The sequence below is a fragment of the Chamaea fasciata genome, unplaced genomic scaffold (genome assembly GCF_029207755.1).
Source record: "Chamaea fasciata isolate MVZ Bird 193981 ecotype frontalis unplaced genomic scaffold, bChaFas1.0.hap1 SCAF_1, whole genome shotgun sequence".
Lineage (NCBI taxonomy): Eukaryota > Metazoa > Chordata > Aves > Passeriformes > Sylviidae > Chamaea > Chamaea fasciata.
In genome coordinates, this window is record NW_027094086.1 from 103,404,351 (window position 1) to 103,427,065 (window position 22,715).

General features: G+C 38.7%; 1 protein-coding gene across 1 annotated transcript in view; it reads left to right on the forward strand.

The window, feature by feature from the left end:
* CNTNAP2 (contactin associated protein 2) overlaps positions 1-22,715 on the forward strand; it is a 765,857-nt gene that overhangs the window by 612,848 nt on the left and 130,294 nt on the right. The window lies entirely within an intron of this gene.

Sequence of the window (22,715 nt, forward strand, 5' to 3'; positions counted from 1 at the left end):
ATTTATATCAGCCTTATTCTATGCAGTACCATGCATGGAAATAAGGAAAATAATCCATGATTTTCCACACAATTTATTTTCCTTTGTGATTTCAGTGTGTAAGAACCAAAATTATTATTGAATAACATTCAAATGTTTCTAAAGTGCACCTGCAAATTTCATTTTTCTGGGCTCCAGGGATTCTGAATTCTGCAGACTGTATTAAATATGCATCATAGGAAGAATTATTAGACTTGACCTTTTCCCTGAGATCTTTGGAGAAGTGGTGGGTTGTGCTGAAGATTTCTCTCTCCACCTAGTTACTCGTACCCTCTTTCCTAGTGGTAGTCACACCCTTGAAGAGACTTAGGCAGGTAAACATCATCACTTATCACCAAAAGGAAGCCAGGGGCCCTCCACATCTCCTCCCTCTTATTTACAGACGAAGAGTCAGTAGTTCATAGTGACTGAGCTATGATCAAGGCAATTAAATGAATTAGTAAAACAAGAAACATTCCAGACGTGCACAGAACAGCTTGAAGTACTCAGCTGAGGAACTAATTAAAGACAGATAGCTGAGTGGGTAATGAATAAACACACATTATTGTGGGTAGAACCAGCTAGCACAAATATGTGTATTCCCTGTTATATTTGATGGGAAAGTAAATTATCACGTATACTGAAGTAAATTGAACAGTAAGAGCTCTCCTGAAGCTTTTAAGTGCAGACTATCCTTACAGGTGGGAAGCAGGCAGCAGGATCAGCAAATGGAGCCCCTGCAATGGTGCTTTTGCAGCTCCCAGCCTTCCACCACAAGGGCCGGTGCTGCCTGCAGCTTTCGAACAGTAAAAGCAGGCCAATGCTTGCCTAGTCTCTCATGCATTCCCCAGACAGGAGCACAGACCTGTCTGACCCTCTGAACAAGAGGCTTTGAATGACTTTTTCTTTCTGCACCCCCTTCCCTTACCCATCACTTCTGTGCCTCCAGCCAAGTGATCCTTCTGTGGGCACTCACCAGTGCAGCACTCCTGATATTTCACATACTGGTGCCAGAGAGCGCCCAGAAAGGGTAACCAAGGAGTGATAGGAAATATCTGCCCATTAACATCGAGTAGTACTGCAGACATTCAACTTCACCATTTGAAGAGGACGAGGTTGTTTCTGCAAGGAGCAGATGCAAATGGCAGGGCTATCTGTAGCTCTTAAAAGGCTTAATGTTGTCTTTTTTTATCAGGTTTGTAGACTACGATATGCTGCACACCAGCCATTTCCAGAGGCTGCTTTTTGCACAGCAGTCTGTAAATGAACAGAGAAAACACTTTTCCTGTCATGAAGAAAGCCAAAAGACGTATGAGCTTTGAAAACACAGATAGAGAAGAACTCCTAGGGGAACTCAAATAGCTGTTTACTAGATGAAAAACAATATTAAGCTCAAGTTAAGTTTGCCAATGCTTATCACCAAACTGGAAGTTGAATGCACAGTTTTGAATGCATCAGTGTGATAATAAATCCTACCATCTTAGCCATTGGTGGTACAGATTGCTAAACACTTCTATGACATCCAGTCTTCTATCAGAAGATGGTGTGGCTTGTATAGGAAATACAGCTTGCATATTCTTGATTCTTACTTGTGAGATCAGGGAGAAGGAGTCAGTTATAAATTAAGCCTACCTAAGTCTATATTTCTGTGCTCACAGGTATTCATACTTTTAATTTTCCTTGGAGTGTTAAGGCCCTTTTGAAATTTATAAGGGGCAGAGAGATGGAGGGATCCAGTCAGCAGGAGTTCAGACATCTGGCTGCAGTAATAACCAGCTTCTTGGCTTACAGGTACCTCTGAATCCCCTGTAGCTACTGTCCTTGAAACTGCTGGAAGCCTTCTGCAGTGAACTTCACAGTCTCCATGCCTGCAGGCAACTATAAAAGAAAAACCAAGATACTCTGTTATTCTGTTTGACACTTGGATGTATTCTATTCCTTTTACCCAAGGCATTTATCCTGGACTATCCCAGATCATGATCTGGTAGCCTATGCTTTGTTTGGTTCCATAAAATGGAGAAAATCCATCAGATTTCCAGAAAGGGAGATATAAATAACTTGACAGTTGATCATGTGTGCTCCTGCTTGCTTGTGTGTTCCAGGTTACTTTGTTTCATTTAATAATATTGAATTTGGATGGAAACAAAATCCTGCTTTATTTTCTGCTGCCTGTAAATACATACTGTCTTACTCCTTCTACCTCTGCATTTATGAAAGACAGGCATATGTCACCCAAATATTCAGCACTACGTTTATCTGGATAAGTTATTAATAGAAGTTATTTCAAACTTCCTTAGACAGATTAAGACTACCAGGTGTAAATTTAGACTTGATATTGTAATATATAATGGTTGAGGTGTTTTTGTGGTCTTATCCACATTATTTTGCTTCCTGCAGCTGCATCTACAATTTATATAAAAGATATACTCCAGGGGAAAAAAAGAAAATAAAAAAATAAATAAATAAATAAATTAAAAAAAAAAGTTCTTGTAAAAAGTATTTCCATGCAGATTTTGTCATATTTTTAAAAATCAGTTAAATGTATTTTCCCTTGCTCACATTTATAGTATTTTAGGTCTCCTCCTATTCCAATAATTGTTTCAAGAAATCCTTTGCCACAAGGCTATTTGATTCAAATCAAATGGACACTGTAGCATCAAGAGCTGCTACCAGCTGTAACACTTGATGAATTAGAAATTCCTGGAGTACTGTTTTGCAATTTTTTTTTAAGTACTTGAAATAACATACAACTAGGAAACAATGTAGCTGTCATTAAAAAATCAGCATTATGGACAGTTGACTGAGCCAGATTTTTACATGTTCAACAGTAAAGGGCTAACACACTCACCTCAGGCTCAGCTGAATCCCTGTTGTCAGGGTCCACAGTCAAAATATTCACCATCCAAAATACTCAAGACTTTGTACCTTTGAAATGGAGAATGTAAGAAAAAAGAAACTTTACAAGCATAACGTGGAAGGATCCTAGGTCTTACAGGGAGGATACGCTCTTTTAAAATTTAACATATATATTTTATATTTTTATCTTTGTTGATTTTTTTTCACCCCAAAAGTAACTTCTTTTTGGCCTCTTGGAATTGTTTCGGGGAGGGGGGGCAGTGTTTGTTGGGGGTTTTTATTTTCTATATTCTGAATTCATTTTCCCATCTCCTTCTCCCAGAGTTAATATCTCCCAGAGATACTAATACACTGCTGGAAGCAGAGTGGGGGCAGAAAGAGACCAGCTTCATGTGGTTCAAAAGCACATTCATATCAGTGTGCCAGAGCTTGCCTGGCTCTCTGCCATGCCCAGAAGGTGAGGAGTTGCCTTTAGAACTCTGCTGTTTCCAGCAGGAAAGACAAAGTCTCTCCATACCATTTCCTCATCAAATTGACTTTCAGTTCATTGAGCATCAGAGATGAGCTGTCTGGAGGCGGTTCTATCAGCCCTGCTGTGCACAGAACTTTGGGAATCAAAATTCCTTTCTTCAACTCTGATGCTCATCAATGTATCTTAAATACAAATTTATTCTAAAAGTTGTTGGAACTCAAATTTTGAGAGGAAAATAAATCATTCATTGTCATGATTCTACTTTGCTTTTGTTTTGGGATTGGGGGATGCATGAAAAAAATTAGAAGAATGTAAATTTCCAGGTTTTATCTTAATGCAGAAAAATTTTAAATGCTAAAAAAAAGCAGTGCTGCTTTAAGACTGCTTTCAGAAAGCAGTGCTGTTTCTATTCCAAAAGTATTTCCAGGGTAGTATATGAACTTCATTATACATTATGCCAAGTGTAGATTAACAAGTATTTTTATTTTTTCCCCACACAAGAGCTTCCTGAAACATACCAGAGTCTCAAGTTCAATATGCATTGTAAGAACGAAAAGTACAGCATATTCACCATAATGCATCCCATGTGATTTCCAGACTGTTAGCAGTATAATAGCTGTAGTTTTACATTTTTGAGTTGTATTTTTGATCCTAAGATACTCTGAAGCTATTTTTTTAAACATAAACAAGTTTACTTGCTGCTGACTTACAGGGCTGTAGGATACAGTGTTCAGCAGCATATGAAAAACTTTAACCCAAATGAGTTTCATGAAGTTACTAGGGAAATTTAGGAAGGTAGGTTGCAATTGCCCAAATTTTACCTTTACAACAGACAAACGCTGCTCTTTCTGAAAACATTTTCAGTCCCCTCAGCAAAGGCAACTGCAAAAATATTTCTTCACAAAATAATATAATTTTGCATGGGAAGTCCTTGTCACAGGACCCTACAAATTTTACATCGTTCATAAAGGTACTGACAAATACAATGAGGAAAATAACAACCAGATTTATTAAATATATTGACACTTCTGTATCACAGAATATTTGAGGTACAGATTTGTGAGTGTTCAGAAAATATTGAAAGGAAGTATTAATATCTGCTTCTCCTGGCATTGTACTCTTCCCTAGACATTCACGATTATCTTGGGCAGAAGAAAGCTGCATGGACCTTCAACGTGACATTATCTTCTTAACTTTTACAACTAAATTCTTACAGGGAGGTCAGCCCAGATCAAATACCTCAAAGGTAATGATATTGGGACCAGCACAGCAGAGCAATTAATGGCCATTTTCAACATTAAGCAAATGCTTAAATGCCATAATCTAAAATAGAATAGCATGATTTAGTGATGTGATAATAATAATATTATTCTAATTATTTTTCCTGTAAAGTACCATTACCACATAAATAATAAAAATATAGTCCTTTTCATGTGTGCCAATAACTTTTCTTTGGCTCATTTAATTATATGCTTAATAGATGTGAAAGTAAAATTCGTGCAAAGGGAGAATAATTTTTGTATAGTTCCAAAGGAAATTATATCTTCAGTTCATATTATTTCTGTGACATGAGCTATCTCATGATGTTCACCAATATTTTAATTTGTAAAAAGAAAATAAATCAATCTCCCTGTTTCAGTTTTTTGTGGCCCATCAGAAACAGAGCAACAGTTTAAATGAACAATTTAATTTGTAATCTCACTATGAATATTTGATCGAAATTAGGTACCAGGTTACCTTTCCCTGATGTTCCTGCTGACAAAGCTAATTTTCTTTTTCAATTCAAATTCAGTGACAGGCAGCTGCATTACTCCCAGACAAAGGAAATCACACCTTTTATTAATGTAGTTTTAAAGATTTATAATTTGAAACACTGTAAGACGGCATTTAACCACTTATTTCAATAGTTAAATTGAAACTAGTAGAAACTGAGTAGAAATGGATAACATTCAACAAAATCAATGTATTTAAAACATATTTTGCTTATACACCATTAAGGAGATGGCATAACTGAAGAGGGAACTTTGTGCATACACAGTCACCATTAATCATTCTGATGTTCCTACTGAGACTTTGAGGATTTTGTCTTCTTCTAGGGGTGAGGCAAGGGTCTTTACCAAATGGCCAGTGAAATCTGTTGGTTGAGTCAGATAATGACCAGAAATTCCATGGTCCTAGAAAAATTTCTTCATAACACTAAGAATAATACTTGGAATTTAACTTTGTGAATTACTAACACTCCCAAGCAATTTTTAGGAATTTTTGAATGCTGACCTCCCTTGGGAGAGTGTGACAGTGCTACACTCATTGCATTCTAAGTAAAACAACTAGATGCCTTGGTCAGTTACAGTTGTGCTGCACAAAATATTATTTTCTGATATAGGATGTAGCTCCCTCGGTTGCCTCAGCACTACAACTGTGGTGTGAAAGCAAGGCCAGGTCTAGGAAGACATGCTATAATTGTATTTATTTTCCCCTGAAGACATGTATGCACATACACCAAGATTTTGATATTCAGTGGGTCATGTTGGTTCTTTGTGGGACAGCATGGGGTATCATGATATAACCTGCTGCAGACTGAGTCTGCAATTGCAGGAGAGGCTGTTTCCATGGATCCTGTGGGTTTTTGAAGAAGAAGTTTGTATATCCAGGAGAGCCATTTCAGAGAGAGAACTCTAAGTTCTCCCTAGTATGTGTCATCACGTAGTTGTAGTTAAGTTTATGTATTCTTTTCTGTTCCTTTTTTTTGTACGAAGATGGTGTGGAAGTTTCTTTCCTCTTTTCTTTCTGTCTTTAAGACCTCACTGCTAAAATAGCTGAGCCATGACTGTGCAATAGAGGAGAAGTGGTTGGCCACTGACACTGTAGAATACATGTCCTGATTACAAAAACTGGGAGTAGATAACAGAAGCAGTGTAAGAATAATAAGAACTGAATGAATACTCTTTTTCACAAAGTAGAAATGCAGTGTTTTCTTGGGTGAGTGCTGATGGCTGATGATTTAGAGATTCTGGGATCTTTTTAAAGATATTCCCTGGCTAAGGACAAGGGATTTCTCTCCACGGTATTCAACTAGTTCTTACAAATGTTGCCCCCAGAATTCCTCACCAAATTCTTTGGATTAAAACCTCCTAGATATCAAGCTCTGGGCAATTTGCAGTTTGTTTTGCTCATGTTAGTAACAAAATAGGCATAATCAGATAATGAAATTTAAAATTGGAACTTGGAATGCAATTTTAATTTTACTAGATCAAAACACAGATTGTGAAGCTTAATGTTATTAAAGCTGTTAACATGTTTAAATGTTATTTCTTTTGCACATATGCTCAACTACCATCCTTAGCAATAAACAATTTGATATTCTTGTCATCATAATTTAAAACCACGTATAGCAAAGAATGACCACAAACTCTAATTTTAATTTTAGTTTGTGAAAGTTTATCATTCCCATAATGAAAGAAAATAGCAACACCTTCCTCATCAAAAGCTCTGGGAAAAAAACAGTTTGGGAAATTACAGTAAGTTATGTAAGTTTATGAACATCAGCTATGATTAGGAGCTCATTTAACATATTGCAGACAACTTCATAGGTAGGGAGTGTTATATTTGTTGCAGGTTCAGACATACAGAAAAGAAACAGATCAGTTTAGGCCACCTGGAGATAGCAAGGCTTATAATTTCTTCAAATATCCCCACTGCTCTCTTCTCATTCCACCAGGGAAGAGATTGCTTATAATTTTGAGAGACGGAACTAAAAGTCCATGGAAGCCTTGCTGGTTGTCAGATATGAGGAGAGTATATAAAAACTGTCCAGTGGGGAGTTCAAAATAAAAGCCATTAAATCAAAAGAAAGTGTTCATAGTTTCTACATAATAACACAAGCAAAATTATGAAATAGTATTCCCTAAGAAAAAAGCAAGAAAATGAGTTCAGGACCTGGTACACTTGAAAAAAAAAAATGCTGGCAAAACACTGAACATTTCTATCCATCCAGCTCAGTGATATCAGGGGTACTTTGAGGCTATGCCCAACCCATCTTTTCATCCCTTATTTTCCCCCTGAAGGAGAATTCTGATATCAGAATCACAAACATGTTTGAAAGTGTTTGTATAGTGGACTTATTTTGTGTAATAATATTTTGCGTCTTTCTTCATGATTTGTCATGATTTCCAGAGTCAAGGATTGTCCATTAATACCAATTAGACACAAAAGTCAAAGACTACCTAAGCTCTTAGAAATATACCACTGATATATTCATGCAGTGTATTTTTCTGCAAAAAGTAATCAGTTGCTATTCAGAAAGAAAGAATAGAGCACAGACAAAGTCTAAAAAACACTTTATGTATCTCTGGTTTAAATATCTGATTCCTATAAAATGTGACACTGAGTTCTCATTATTTGTAAAATTAGTGAATTTGAAACATGTTGCACTCAGAGGATTTTTTAGGGAATCTCTAGGAGATTTTATTTGCAAGTTTTTATGTGGAAAACCCAAGAAATTCTGACTTCATTTGCATCTGAGAAGAATAGGTTACAGGAAAGGAAGACAGCCTTAATTGTATTCAAACCCAGTTTGAGAAGCCTCTCAGTGGTTTAACTGTCAGCTGTAAGAGCCCCACAATAAGTTAGTTAGGAAATTAAGGGAGGGAAAGAGCAGTAGGCAGAACACAGGCTCCCTCCTTACAACATTTTTCTTAGATATGTGAACCAGCATGCTTTCTTAAAAAGTACTAGAAGAGTTTTAGATGTAATTGATCAAAGCACAGATTGTGTGCTAGGTTCATCCTTATTCAGAATTAGTTAGGCTAATTAATGTTTATGTGAAGATAACATTCTTCTGAAACCTTAATGATTGCAGTGGACAAAGATCTTAATATTAAAGCTTGCTTTAAAGGCAACAACTCAAACTGCACCTTCTAATGCTGTTCTAAAGCATTTTTCAACTGCTGATATAACTATTACAATGTCAAATACCAATTCCACAGGTTTAGTAGCAAAATTTCAGATAGAAGACCCCATTTCCTCCCAAACTGTGAGCTGACTTTGGTTTGCTGGACTCTTCTTACTCAGGCTCACGGCTTCAGGTCACACTGCTGTGAAGTGCTCAGTTATTTTAATGGGGTTCAAATTTACTACATGAAGAGTATCATTTGTTCTGTATGCAACTCAAAGCTTTTTTGGCAAGACATTAGAGAGTCATATATTTTGACAGCTATAACTTTTCTGCTTATTCTATAGGACATTTAAAATTGCATATCTAATAATACCAGAAATTCAATTTAAAGTCAAGTTTTACTGATTTAGAATAAATATACTTTTAATAGCCCTACAAACTGATGGCCATGGCCATTCAGCATATCCACAATCTACTTTTAATTTTCTAACCAAATATTTTGCTCTCTAGAATATTTGAAGGGGTTTTTGTACGGAGAAAAATAATGAGGGAAGACAGATAATCTGTCTCTTTTGTGGCACAACCTAAAGAGTAGCCCACTGCTGTCTACAATACCCTTACCAACATAAATAGTACAGAGTTGTGATCTACCAATCGATCCATACAGTCAGAGCTTCCCCTATCCACTCTGCCTCTAAAACACTCTTGGAGAGAAACGTGGATGTGTTTCAGGATAAAGCTTCACTACTGACATGGCTTCCACTTCTCATTGTCAAGAAAATTTATCATTTTCAGAGCATTTTGAGGTTATCCTTTCAGGACAACAGCTTGAAATGTTTGCCCTAAATTTCAGTTTTCTTTGTGAACACAAGTAGCTTTCTAGGACTGTACAGTATACCTATTACATTTTCCCTTCTTGCACCATGTTCCTTGCAGATCTTCTCCACTGTAGGGAGGCCCCAACTTCATCCTCTGTCTTTTCTTTCCACTGCTAACAGTAGCAGTTTTCATTTCTAAATCACACTAGCTTGTGTGATGCTTGCTGCATAGGAACGCAAAGCATTTGTGTCCTGGCAAAGCACTAAGAATGGAAACCATCCCAAGCAATTAAAATAAAGTGCCAATCAAATAAAATCTTGTGATTTTTTTAATGAGAGTGACAGTGAAAGTATAATTGGAAAACAGGAGAAATGCATCAGTTAGCTATCAGCTGAATTTCTATGTTTTCCTTACTCCCTTAACCCAAAGGAGGAAAGATACCTTTATTTCTCAAGTTTGGATTTGAGCTGACTGTTGGGAAAGAGACCCACACTTTTTTTACTCTTATGTACTTCAGCTGAATATATTTGATATTGAAATTCTCAAGAAAATAAACCCCATAATGGTACTTCATGAAGTCATTTTTCAGGGGAGCAGACAGGGAAGTACTTTGAATTTTTGCTCAAACATTATTCAAATGGGGCAAGTCCAAATCATATTCTAATGCAACTTGTAAGTCACAAAACCTGCAACATTTACAAGGAGTAAATGCAACATTATGCAGTTGAAGTGGAGCAAGAGTGAAAATAACAAAATTATGTATATAATCCCAAAACATTCTTCATTTCATAGTGTTCATGTAAAGTGGAATGCAAGGGAGTTTCAATAAGTCCTACTCTAAAAAGTTAAGTGAGTATTTGGGCAATATAAAACTGGATGAAATCTGCATTTCAGGACTAGCATGGGTAAATCCTACCCTTCCATTCAGAACTGTGATCTTGTAAACTTTTCCCGATATAGGAAACTTAATTTTTCTCATCATAATAGGGTCTTAGTTTTGGGCCATGGTTGGAGGGAAAGGCATAGGACAGAGTATTAGAAGGAAGATATTAGGAGTCTGCATTGTCTCCCCACTGCTCCCTCCAAAGTTGGCAAATGAGCCTGGCAGCAGCAGAAATGAAGGAGATTTAACTGGAGATTTGGAAGAGCTTCATGGGGAGATGTGAGCAGCAGGCCCTGGAGCTGTTTAATTTATGGTACTGCATGGACAAACTCATCTATTCATCCAGTATTCAAGACAGCCCTGCTGTCCATACCTTTCCTGCCCAACACAGGCCACATCCCAGAATCTGAACAAATTTACTTGTTCTTTGCTGAAATACTGCAAAAATTATTTTTGCATTTGTTTTTACTATGTGATTATAAGTAGGAGTCAGTAAATAATAACCAAGAACTCTAGGAAGTCTATTTCATAGTATTAGTATACAAAAACAATGGCTACTCATAGTTCATCACTTCCTGCATTGTGTTTAATTTAACATTTTATCATTTTATCATGTATTCTTTTGAAGGGATTTGGGCAACACAAGGGGATTTGAACAGTCTTTTGGGTAGTAGATAGGAAAAGTTAATTTAGTGATTCCTACAGCCTTTGTGAGTTTTCTTTTTCAATTATTTTTGAAGGTAATTGTGAGCTCTGTGCAAAGCAATCATGTGGGGCTATTTCCAAATTTTTGAAAGTATATATTTAATGCCAGTTATTAATTTATCCCATGTAGATGAAGTAGCAGCTCTAATAATGACATTCTAATTGGTTTTCATGGCATTAAGCAGTATATTAGCTAGTGGTTTACAGTTTCTTTGTGTGCAGTATTTGCTGGTGACAGTTTCACAACAGCATGTAAAAATGTACCTTATTACAGTTTCAGTGTATAGGAAGTATTAAATTCCATTTGGGATAGCGATCAGCTTTAGGAAAAGCTTCTAAAAGTTCCCAGAGGGCAAAGATCTGATGTTGTGCAGCAATGCAGTACCTACAGCTGCTAAATGAAACTGTTCTCTACATTTGTTTCTACAGACACATGGCATAAACACTTTTAATCTGGCATTCAATTTGGTACATTGTTGTTTTGTAATTACAGGTGTTTATAATACTCCATGGGATTCTGGGTTTCTTAAGGTTCCTTTCACTGCTTTCTAGTTTCTGAGTATGAATTTCATGGTTAAAAAAAAAAAAATGAATGCAATCATTAAAACTAGAACCATTTTCTTTTTCTTCTTTTTTTTTCTTTTTTTTCTTCTCTTTCAGTTTGGGGCTTGGCTTTTTGTGGGGAGGCAGAGTTGAGGGAAGCTAAAATTTTTACATATTTCTGTGCTTTTAAAAGCGGATTTTTTTACACAATCAAAAGACTAATGATCAGATCCCAAGAGCCAGAAACAGTAAAAGTTCTGGCTTTCTGCACAAGGCAACTAAAACTGATAGTCTCATTCAAACGAGGCAGAAACGATCATACATTTGTCAGAAACTCTCTGCCCTAGTTACTGTGTAGCAGGACTACATGCACATCACTTCAGACAATAAGGAGTTCTACCCTGCACTGATTAGACTCAGTAGTACTATTTTATACTGATCAGAGGGCAAGAGATTGACAGCAAAAGAATATGCCTTTAAATACAATCGTTTGTGAAGCACGTGCGTTCCTTTTCTCATACTTGATCTCAAGAGACTGATTAAAGTTATTTTTCTACTCTCCTCATCTTTTACCACTCATTTTCGTCCATTCTCTCCCTTTCCCTGTTTGACAAAAAAAGATTCCCACACGAAGTTTCCAGCACAGGTTCATTAATTCAGCTATCCCAGTGTCCCTTGGTGCTGTGCCTCAGTCTACACTTCCCAGGTGTTAGCGTGTTTCCTGCATGCTGATCTCCTGGCTGCAGTGAAGCAGGCATTGATTCAAGCCAGCTCACACTTGCATCGCTTTGTATCCCTTTCATCCATTTCTGAACAGTGGCATTGAGCTCCTCCCAGCAGAGTCAGAAAGGAAGAGAATGAAAATGAGATTTTAGACACCGGTAAGGCTTGCCCAGTATTTTTCACAGGGCATGACAAACCTTTCTCATTAGGCATGAGATCAAAATGGAGCCTGACAGCTTTCTCGGAGAACTAATAGGAGTTTCAGCATTGTGTGCTGAGTCTGACGATGAATCATGAATGTGGCCAGATCCCATGTTCAAATTATGTTTAGTAATGTGAGTCAAGTAAATACAGGACTAGTCTCTCTGCATTTGTCCCTGGCTCATTTGTCTGCAATTTTTCTCTGTTACTAAGGCAAAAAGAAGAGCTGAAAGAAGTAGTTCAGTTCTGCATCTTTATCTGAGAGATATTTTCTACTTAGAAGCAATTCTGGTCTGAAAACTGATTATGTAAGGACGTAATCTTTCGCTCAGGAGATTTACTTGCTCAGGACCACCTGCTAATGTGAACACTGGAATGCCGTCTGCTATCCTTCCTGCTGCCTGGGTCCAAGAGCACCTACACTCCAGTGAGAGTAGGAGCTGGGCACTTCACCGACTCATCAATCATGGACAGGCTGCTGACTAATTTCCATTATAGTGTCCATCTGTGTGCCTCATTCTGTGGGGACAAAAAGCCACTCTGTAATTATGGATAAGCCTCTAATTATACCTGAGCAACTTCATGAATAGAAATAGGGACACAGAGATCAAACTTTGATTTAGCCATCCACAGGCTTCACAGCTGGTTACAGAGTTTGAGCCAGAGAGAAGTTACCTATGTTTCCCTGGGCCACACTATGGTAAGAAAAGAAAGGAAAGGGGTTTGTCTTCTTTTAGCAAGATGGAATGCCTGATTTTGAAACTCAGTGTTAAGTTTGGAAGCACTCCAAAGAAAACTGTGGAAAAATAAATGAGCGGGTATGTATAGCCGTAGGGTAAATTGAATCCCTGAAGAATCCTATAGAAACAGTGTATGAAATGATTTTGAGAAATTGAAACACTAATGGCGTACATATCCCAGAAAAACATCTAGGATTTCCACACTATTTTCTCTCCTGTCATTTTTTATCTAAATGTCCTGGGGAATTTGAGGTCTTGAACCTTTGCATGATCTCGTCATCTAGAGTCTTTATTGCCATTTATTGCCAATGTGTGCAGCATATGTACTGTTCACTCTCCCAGAGGAATTGTAAAATATTGTAGTGGGTTAATGGCATAAAGAAGAGTCAGGGGAGGTTTAGGTTGGATATAACTAAAAGGTTCTTCCCACAGAGGGTGGTTGGACATGGGAAGAGGCTTCCCAGGGAAGTGGTCACAGCACTAAGCCTGACAGAGTTCAAGATGTGTTTGGACAATGCTCTTAGATACCTGGTGTGACTCTTTTGGAATGTTGTGTGGGGTCTGATGGATCGCTTCCTACTCAGAATATTCTATGATTCTAGGTTATTAAAGGCCAGACTGCAGCTACCTAAGTTACACCTAATCTGTAGGAATCACAGACAAGCCATGTATTTCAACAGTGTCACTCAAGTTAACCTCTACAATTTGTGAGAGGAAGGTTAAAGTCAGACTGTTAGAAATAAAGGCTTTGAAGAGTTAAAGCATGGAACCAATATGCCATTTGGAATGATCTATCTTTAAAAAGAATGTCATAAAAGTCTACATTTATTAATATAGCACTTGAGAGCCTTTGGATTGTGTAGCAGCAAGCTAGTGTTATTGCAAAAGAAGTTTCTGTAATATTAGACTGAGAACTACTGGTGTGAGGTGACTAACACACACAGCCACTTCAGAGTCACAATATAAATAAGATTTAAAGTTATTTAGTAGGAACAGTTGATGGGATTGCAGTAGCCTTCATAGACTTCAAGAATTGCCACAAAACATACTGAAAAAAGAAAACATACAAAAGTTTTGGGACCCAGAGTGACAAGCAAAATGTGGATGAAATATTTGAAAATGGTGAATTGCCATAGCTTGAATTGCATCCTCTGATAATTATCTCCCAGTCCTGCAGTCAGATTCACCCTGGAAAATCCAAACTGCCGTCATATTCCATGTGGGCATAACCATCTGCTTGTGTGAGTTGGACTTGCAGCTAAGGGCATTATTTAGAAGACGCTTGTCTCTGTTACTAATAACACTAAATGCTACAACATCACCTTTAAAAATGCAATCCATTTTCCATCATTTAGTTACTCTGATTTCATTCTCTGTGAATAATATACATGGCCTCTCTTTGCTGGCAGATTTACTTTCAGATTTCAGATGCTCTTATAGGACTTTTTTAAAATTCTATAATTGCAATAATTACAATGCAGTGAAAAGACTGTATGTTCTTATGCAGTTTCAAAATAAAAATAATAACAAGATTCTTCTTTTAATGTAATTCATGTCTCATGCCTCCACTTCCTGCACAGTATTTGTGGATAAGGCTGTTAAAAATGTTGGTTGTTTTCTGTTATTTTTCTAAAGATTGCATTAAAATGTTGCCATGATGAAAGCTGAAATTTCAAAACTCAGGACCAATATGACACCATCCTGAGGTTGTAGTAAAGTTTATTATGTTTCATAAAATAAGATTCCTTTTTACTGGCTAGTGTTTATTTGCTATGCCAGGAGGCAAAGAGGTATGCTAGGAAAATTGACTGGAATGTCCTGAGAGACCCTGGTGCCAACTCTGTCACAGACTTAGATGTCAAAATACTTCTGATTTTCTGCATCATTTACCTCCTCCACACAATGTGGAATTAGGATGACAATACTTATTCAGCTTAAAGGGGAGACATTAGACAATATCTCTATTAAACCTCTGTGCTGTGATTCTCAGGAAGTGTGTTGAAGACCAAAACCTGGGCCAGGGATAGCTGAACAGTATATTGCCTAGTTACTAGAGTGGAGAAGAACCTGGGAAAGGAAAAAAGCCCAGAAATTCTAGCACTTCATGGTGGACTTTCAAAGCAGTGCAGATGTGTTTGCAAAGACCAGAATCTTCTTCAGCCTGAAGAGAACTCTTCGAGGAATGACCAGGGCTACATTAGACCTTTCCATGTGGCCAGCACGTTTTGAAAGAGATACTTCAGAACCTGGAAACTGAAGAAACACAGAGTACAATAATTTCTTAGTAGCAATAGTTTTTGTTGTTGCATTCACAAGTTATTCTTTGGCTTGCAGTATCCCAACCCATACATTTTTATCACACTTGAACAAAGAAGTCAAGTACCATGATGGTGCAAATACATATGTATATGACCCAGAAATAATAATCTCTTCTGCCTGAGAGGGCTCAACACTAGAAAAAACAAAAGCATGCAATGCACCAAGCATAATCTAATAGCATGAAAGTCTTCTTTTAGGTTCCAGGAGGGTTATATTGGCAGGAAGAAAAGAGACCCAGGATTGTACAAACTTGCCATTCCCCACGAGAAACTAGTTTTTTTAATGATTTCCAGGACAATGCTTTCAAGAAACATCAGAGAACATGATCACTGTGTTCTATGGATGGAGTATTACCTGCAAATTTGAATAATATGTCTCCAGACAATTCAGCAGCACCTGTGACACTAAAAAATCTATTTATATTCCACACTTCATGTTTTTGGCAGCTTGATGGGCTGCATCTTCCATCATTCTGACATACTGAAACAGAGCTCAATGTGACTCAGTAGAACAATGAGCATTAGCTGGCTGGGATTAAAGTTTTTTTGCTACACCATCATCTATCCATCTATTTAAAACCAAGCACATAAAGACAGTTTGCTAATTACCTAAATTAAACAGGTTATCTGTATACCTGTAATTCTTTATGACCAAACAAAAATGCATTATTTCAACTAACATGTTCATGTCTGTTCAGAGAGACCCAGGTATTATTCATGTTGAACTGAATTAACTACCTGTCTGAATGTTCAGCACTCCCATTAAACTCCCTAAAAACTTGTATGGAAGTCGATGCTTGCAGCCCAGAAAGGCAATCAGACCTCAGCCTGCATAAAAAGCAGTGTGGTCAGCAGGTTGAGACGGCAATTCTGCCCCTCTGCACTTCCGGTATCTCACCTGAAGTGCTGCATCCAGCTCTGGGGTCCCCAGCGTGAAAAAGGACATGGACCTGTTGGAGTGGGTCTAGAGAAGGGCCACGGATATGGTCAGAGGACCTGATGTAGGCTGGGAGAGTTGGGGTTGTTCAGCCTGGAGAAGGCTTTAGGGAGACCTGATTGCAACCCTTAAACATATAAAGGGCCCTTATTAAGAAAGCAGGAGGAAGACTTTTTACCAAGGCCTGTAGTGATAGGACAAGGGGCAGTTTCAATCTGAAAGAGGGTAGGTTTAGATGTGACATAAGGAAGAATTTCTTTCTGTGAGGGTGGTGAGACAGTGGAACTATTTGCCCAGAGAAGCTGTGGATGCCCCATCCCTGGAAGTGCTCAGTGCCAGGTTTTTCTGAGCAACCTGGTCTAGTGGAAAGTTTTCCTGCCCATGGCAGGGAGTTTGGAGCTAGATGATCTCTAAGGTTCCCTCCAACCCAAATCATTCTAGGATTCTCTGAAGTCCACACTGTTGGACTACAGTATGCAAGAGTTGCTGAGCCAGATTCAGTATCACGATCTTACTTATTTACAATATCCAGTAAAAGAATCTCCATCACATCAGAGTGTGTCATGATGAAAAGGAAATGGTGGAGTCACCATCCCTGGAAATGTTAAAAAAATGAGTGGATTTGGCACTATTGCCACAGTTTAGTGGCAATATTAGGTTAAAGGTTGGACTTGATGATCTTTGAAGGATTTTCTATGGTCCTGTGAAAAAGGGGAGTCATTGAAAGCTCAGGTAGATGGATATGCTTGTGCACTTACAAATTTTAGTATCTACTTCTGCAAGCCATTGACTGTGTTGAGGCCTACACTGATCCTCTGTAATCTCCCAGGACTTCATCACAGGACAGTGAAGCTCTCAGGCTCAGAGCATGTTTCTGGTGGGTAGCCCATCAGTTAAAGAACAGGCACAAGTCCTGGGTGTTGCTTCAGCCTGTGCAGCTCTGTTCTCTGGGGGCAGCTGTCATTAGACCAAAATGTCAGAAGCTGCCCCCTTCCTCACATGTCTCCTCTTTGATTTAGTGAGGAAGGCATGTCTTTGTATAGAAGTGTCCTTCCTTTTTGTCTTCAGCTTAATTAGCAATGCCATCATTACGCTCTGAATGTATGTGTGTTTGGGGGGCTATTTGAACTGTATTACTTCTCTTTTGTTCCTCCCTCTTTTTAAAAAAAGCTCCATGCAAATACACATCTTAAAAGAAAAAGATGCATCACAAATTGTAAAAATGTAAACTGTTCTTATTACGGACAAAAAGATAATGCAGTCAGATTTCATTATGCATATGTTATAAGAGTAATTGCCTTTTGCAGTTACAAGGCATTCTATTTGCATGCTGCAGATATTCATGGAGACAGCATATAACAAACTGTCTCTCAGCTCAAGAAAAATAGGCTGAAACCATTGCCACCATGTTATTATAGACAATAAAGAAGTAATTAAATGTCTTTAACTGCCTTCCTCTTAAATGTCTCTAACTCAAATTACCTTCCCCCTATTATTCATTTTTACCCTTATTGTAAATGTATCAATCTTGTAAATGTTCGTGTTTTGTGAGCTACTTTTAATAACTGAGTGGCTAGGGACAGTCCTAGGAAAAATGGGAGACTGTGCTCCCTGACTTTGTGAAGAGGTCAGGCAGGGAGCTTGTAAGGATCATAATGTTGAGAGTAAAAGGAAATGAAGAAATGAAAATAGGCTTAGAATTCAATATAGTCCGGAAAATAACATCAGGAAAATAGGTGGTCAGGGAAAAATCCACAATCTGAGCTGGAAATTACTTGGTCCACTGTAGTAAAACTCACCATTAAGATGATGGTCAGTTCCTGAAAAGGCTGATATGAAACACATTCCTTTCCTACCAGCTTCAAAGTTTGTGTAATCTGTTCATTCTCCCTCCCTCCTTACTAGCTTCCTTCCTCCAGCTCAGGTATTGATGCTCCCCTTCTGCCAAGGTGTGCACAGGGATGGGAGGAAGGGACATTTCCTGTGAGTCCATCACTCCTTGTCCCACTGTCGCCTAGTTTGCTGCACTCCCAGAACTGGCTAATGATCACAGACAACATGTGGTCTATGAACAGGAGGTTTCTTGTTTTTAAAAACAAAGATCAGGTGCTGGAAAAGAGAGCTTAGAAAGCAATGTGTAAATGATAGGAAATCAATCAAGGGAGGACATGATATGAAGCTGGTGAAACAGACACACCAGGAGAGACTTTGAGGAACAGATAATACTGCCTGCAGCTGGAAGCTTCCTGCTGGTAGGGGAAAAAAGTGACAGGAGAGCAGACAAGGAGTCACACAGCTCCCATACTGATACCCTGCATTCAGAAGGGTCTGCACACTTTCCTTGTCAATGCACCAACTTTCTAAGACCCCCATATCCTGCTCCATGGCTCACATCCCCAGAGATGTTTGAGTAATTTATTCCTGTTTAAGAACTTATCCTTCCAAATTAGTAGCAATTCATGGGTTCTAATCTAGCAGGAGCAGTGGGCAGAGCCCTGATTTGGAGTATTTCACTGAAATGAAAAAGATCTGAAGTGCTTACATAGGAATTTAGTGCCTCATCCACTCTAAGTACTGAGACTGGACTGAGAGAAGCCTGCCTTCTGTACCTCAGAACCAGCATCAGCTGGTTTGATCCAAAGAATGAGGGTGTTTGAATAAGAGGCAGAATAATTACAGGGGAGATTTTTCATTAAAAATAGAAGGTTGGAAATGTAACAGGGATTCTCAAAATAGGTGTGGGGTTTTCTGTTACTTCTGTAACACTTCCCTCTGAAAGTCCTGAATCAAAAAATAATAGCAAAATTAGGGTTGCCATTGAGGATAATTTTATGCATATTACAATGCAATATTTTTCTCTGCTTTTTTTTTTTTGCACCAGTTTGGTTCCCATATATTCAAATAGCATCAGCTACCAGTGGAAAACATCATAAAGCTTTGTTGCAGATAAAGAATAAAATATGAATGTGAAGCATTTACTATAACCCTATCAGGAAAATACAGACAACAGGGACTTTCTTGTCCAATTTACAATGTAGAGGGATATTTTTGTCTTGTGCTTGTAAATTCACATGAATATTTATTTCTGTAGACTGTGGCTTTCTTTCACCCGGAAACCTCTCTAAAGATCTATCCAGATTTTTTCTTCTGCCCTTTCATTACAATAAAATGAGTTGGCTTGCTGATTCCCTAATTTAAGCATTATTTGAATGGTGCAGATGCTTTCTGTGGTATTTATAAGACTGTAAATATGTGCTGATTTTTCTCATAATAGCCAACACACAGTGGGGCTGCTCTTCTCACATTAGGGATGGTCAGGAGACGCAGACTACAAGGTTGTAGGTATTAATAATGGCTTTCATTTACTAATCCAAAGTGCTGTCTTTCCCAATTTAGATCATTATGGATATTTGGTTAGAATTAGCAGACCTGTGTTTCTACTGGGAAACCTTGTTTCAGTGCTGTTGAAATTCAGAAAGCTTTCTGCAGACAAAATATCTTCTGTGCACTGAAGCCATTGTCTGTGAGCAAAGCTAGTAATAAAAACAAACTCCTCCTGCCATTGCAGACCACACTGCTCATTTGGGAAGGTACAATTGTCAGAAGTTTTATGGATCTGTGGATGGTTAAGATGTCTCCCTGCATCTCTCTATGAGGTGCAAATTTTTCACTTCTTAGTATTTGTAAATATAATTCTCATCTGATTTCAGCATGTTAAAACAAAACATAACATAACAAAAACCTATTAAGGTTGCTGGAATTGAAATCCAGGAAAACCAGACTACTAAACCTGTTCATCAGGAGTATTTTTGACCACTTCATTATTTTTTATCAAATTGGCTACTTCTTAAAATATTCAAGAATAGGAATTAGGGAAACATATTCAGTCTTATAGGTTTGCTGATTTTGTTCTTGATTCCCCTGTTCATAGAGAAGCAGTGTATTTTACACATCTCTGAAGGTGATAAATATGCCAGGTGTGATTGAAAAATTTCAAAGTAGCATGTCTGAGAGACTGGGGGTTTTTTATTTATTGCAAACTACTATTTATACAAAACTTTTCAAGCAGTCACTATCAATTATAAATCATCAATGGATAATGATGAAAACATCAGACATTTGATTCATACCTTTCTTGCTCCTGCTTTTTATGTTTATTGCATATGTATGGATCTCCAGAGCTGTGAAAGAAAGTTACCTAAGATATTCAAGAGTATCTGCAAAAAATGGGATGAACTGTCCTTTTCCATGTCCTTGAGTATGTCTGGCACATTTGGTGTCCTGTGTCCTGCACAAGTAAGCAAGAAGGTGTGCAACTGAACGCCTTCCAAAGACAGGACCTTTTCTCCTGGACGTGGTGGCTATACTGTATTTTTGCCTCTAGGGAAATACTGAAAAGGAATTGCATAGAACATGGAGGCTACTAAAGAAATGTGGAAATTAATGGATGTACTGCAGGAAAGTCATGCAGACCCTTGTTGTGATAAAAATGTGAAGGCTGATTTTTATTCCATTTGTGGTTGGTATTAAGAGCTTTACACAAAAAAAAAAAATTTCCATCAAGCCATAATGCTGTATTTTATCTTGGAAATCTTCTTTTGGTCCATACAGACATCTTGAGCTTCAGTGTTCCAGCTCATATTATCTGAGGAAATGCTATGTCAGGTACAATTAATCAGAGTGTCTCTTGCTCCCACATCAGCCTGGCACACAGAACCCAACTGGCATAGCATGCACCTGGGGACAGAAATCCCTGCCATTCACACTGACTCATGCAGAGAGATCCTCCAGACAGCATATTTCCATGCTACTAGTGGAGAAGCCCAGAAAGCAGAAAGCAGAACATCAATCTGAGAGCCGAAATCTGCCTGGAGCTCTTCCTTTTGCTCCTGGAAGAGAGCAGGCTGTTGGAATATACCACCTGCTGATCCAGCCAGCCTCTTTCCCCTCCAGCTGTCTCCTATTCACCTGCCACAGACCCTATTACTCTTTTGCAATCTTAGGTGATCATTTTGTCCTTGCTTATGAAACCAATCTGTGTGTTTTTCAAAAGAAGCAGAAACTCTCTTGTTTTACTGGGGTTTGTGGTTATTGTGGGGCAGCAAGCACGACTGCATTTCAGGGGTTGCAGCCAGTCTATATTGCAGAGAAGTTACAATGTGTTTCAAGACAGAGCAGTTGAAAGGCACCGGGAAGGCAGAGTGAAAGCAAATATTGAAGGAAGACTGCAGAATGAGTGCTGAGTCCCGGCACTGGCAAGGGGCACTGTGCCAGAGGCTGGGGTGTGGACAGTCAGGGTGTATTACTGACAGAGCAAGAGGTGTCAGGAGATGATGGCAGAGCAGCTCTCATCCTGTGCTGCTGGTCAGACCCTCTGCCTTTATTGGTTCTCTGCAACCTGTCGATTACAGTGCCACACCATTAGCCGCCGATGTCATGGGTGAGGAGTGAAGCTTTCTGGTGATTAGTGTCTGGATAGTCACAACACACATCTCAGCAGGCATTGAACTCACTGTGCTCAATTCCTCAGCTCCAAAACCTGCAGCTAGTAGTTTTTAGGAATAGCCTTTGTCTTTAAAAGACTGGCAGGCAGCTAGAGCCTGACTGCCAGCACCGAGGAGTGCAGAATTTCAATTCTGAAGTGCACAGACAAACTGATAAGCAGTTCTCCAAAGGGCCACAGGGGCTCAGGAAGGATGGAAACTCCCTGCAGTGGGACATGCAGGCAGTGTCATAAAGGGAGAACTGCGACAAGGAAAGCAAAGGGGAGACAAGGCTGAGTCTCCTTGAGAAGCCACCTGGCTTTTCTTTGCTGCCCTCCTTATGCAAGACCAACTTGGCAACTGCAAAGCAAGGGCACATACAGCCGCGGAGTAACTGGAGCTACAGGACACTTGAAACACGGAGAGGACAGTGAATTATCCATCCTTCTGCTCTGCACACAGGGAAGGGAACGGAGTGTTGGGGGGAAAAGTAATTCAAGAAAAGCTGAACTACTCGTTCACACTTCTTAGATACAAAGGTAAAACTCCTGTCGCCGCGTCTCCTTTTCCCGAAAGCTTGTATCCTGCTGCCATCTGCTGGGGTTTTTTAAGGAGACGGCATTGCTGAGGTACCCAGACGTGTGCCAGAGGAGAGAAACTAGGATTCTGCAAGATGCTGAAGTTGAGTGATCATACAAGAAAATGAAAACTCAGCACTGAGACGTGTCTGCAGTCACCTACCTCACCCTTCTAATCTTTTTGAAAATCGAGCTAATTGTTTATTATCATTATTAACTGCCAGCACTTAGGGAAAAACGAATATTTTGCAGCAATATAGTGTATTGTATGCTTTATTCTTCCTGCTAAAAAACAGAGTTGAGGGAAGATTGATGCTTGATCTGCCACAGTTCTGCACAAACTCTAGGAGGAGGAAATGAAATAAAACAACCATCAAAGAGAAAGTGGTGTCATTCCTGCTTGTGCTTCATTTTATGTCGATGGGAAAGTTGCAACTGAATCTTTAGAAAGGTTATTATCAGTCTCATATCCGGCTATCAAAGCTGGCACAAAGCAGCAGTGATAAAGAACAGCAACCTATGAACTGAAACCAACAACACTGCAG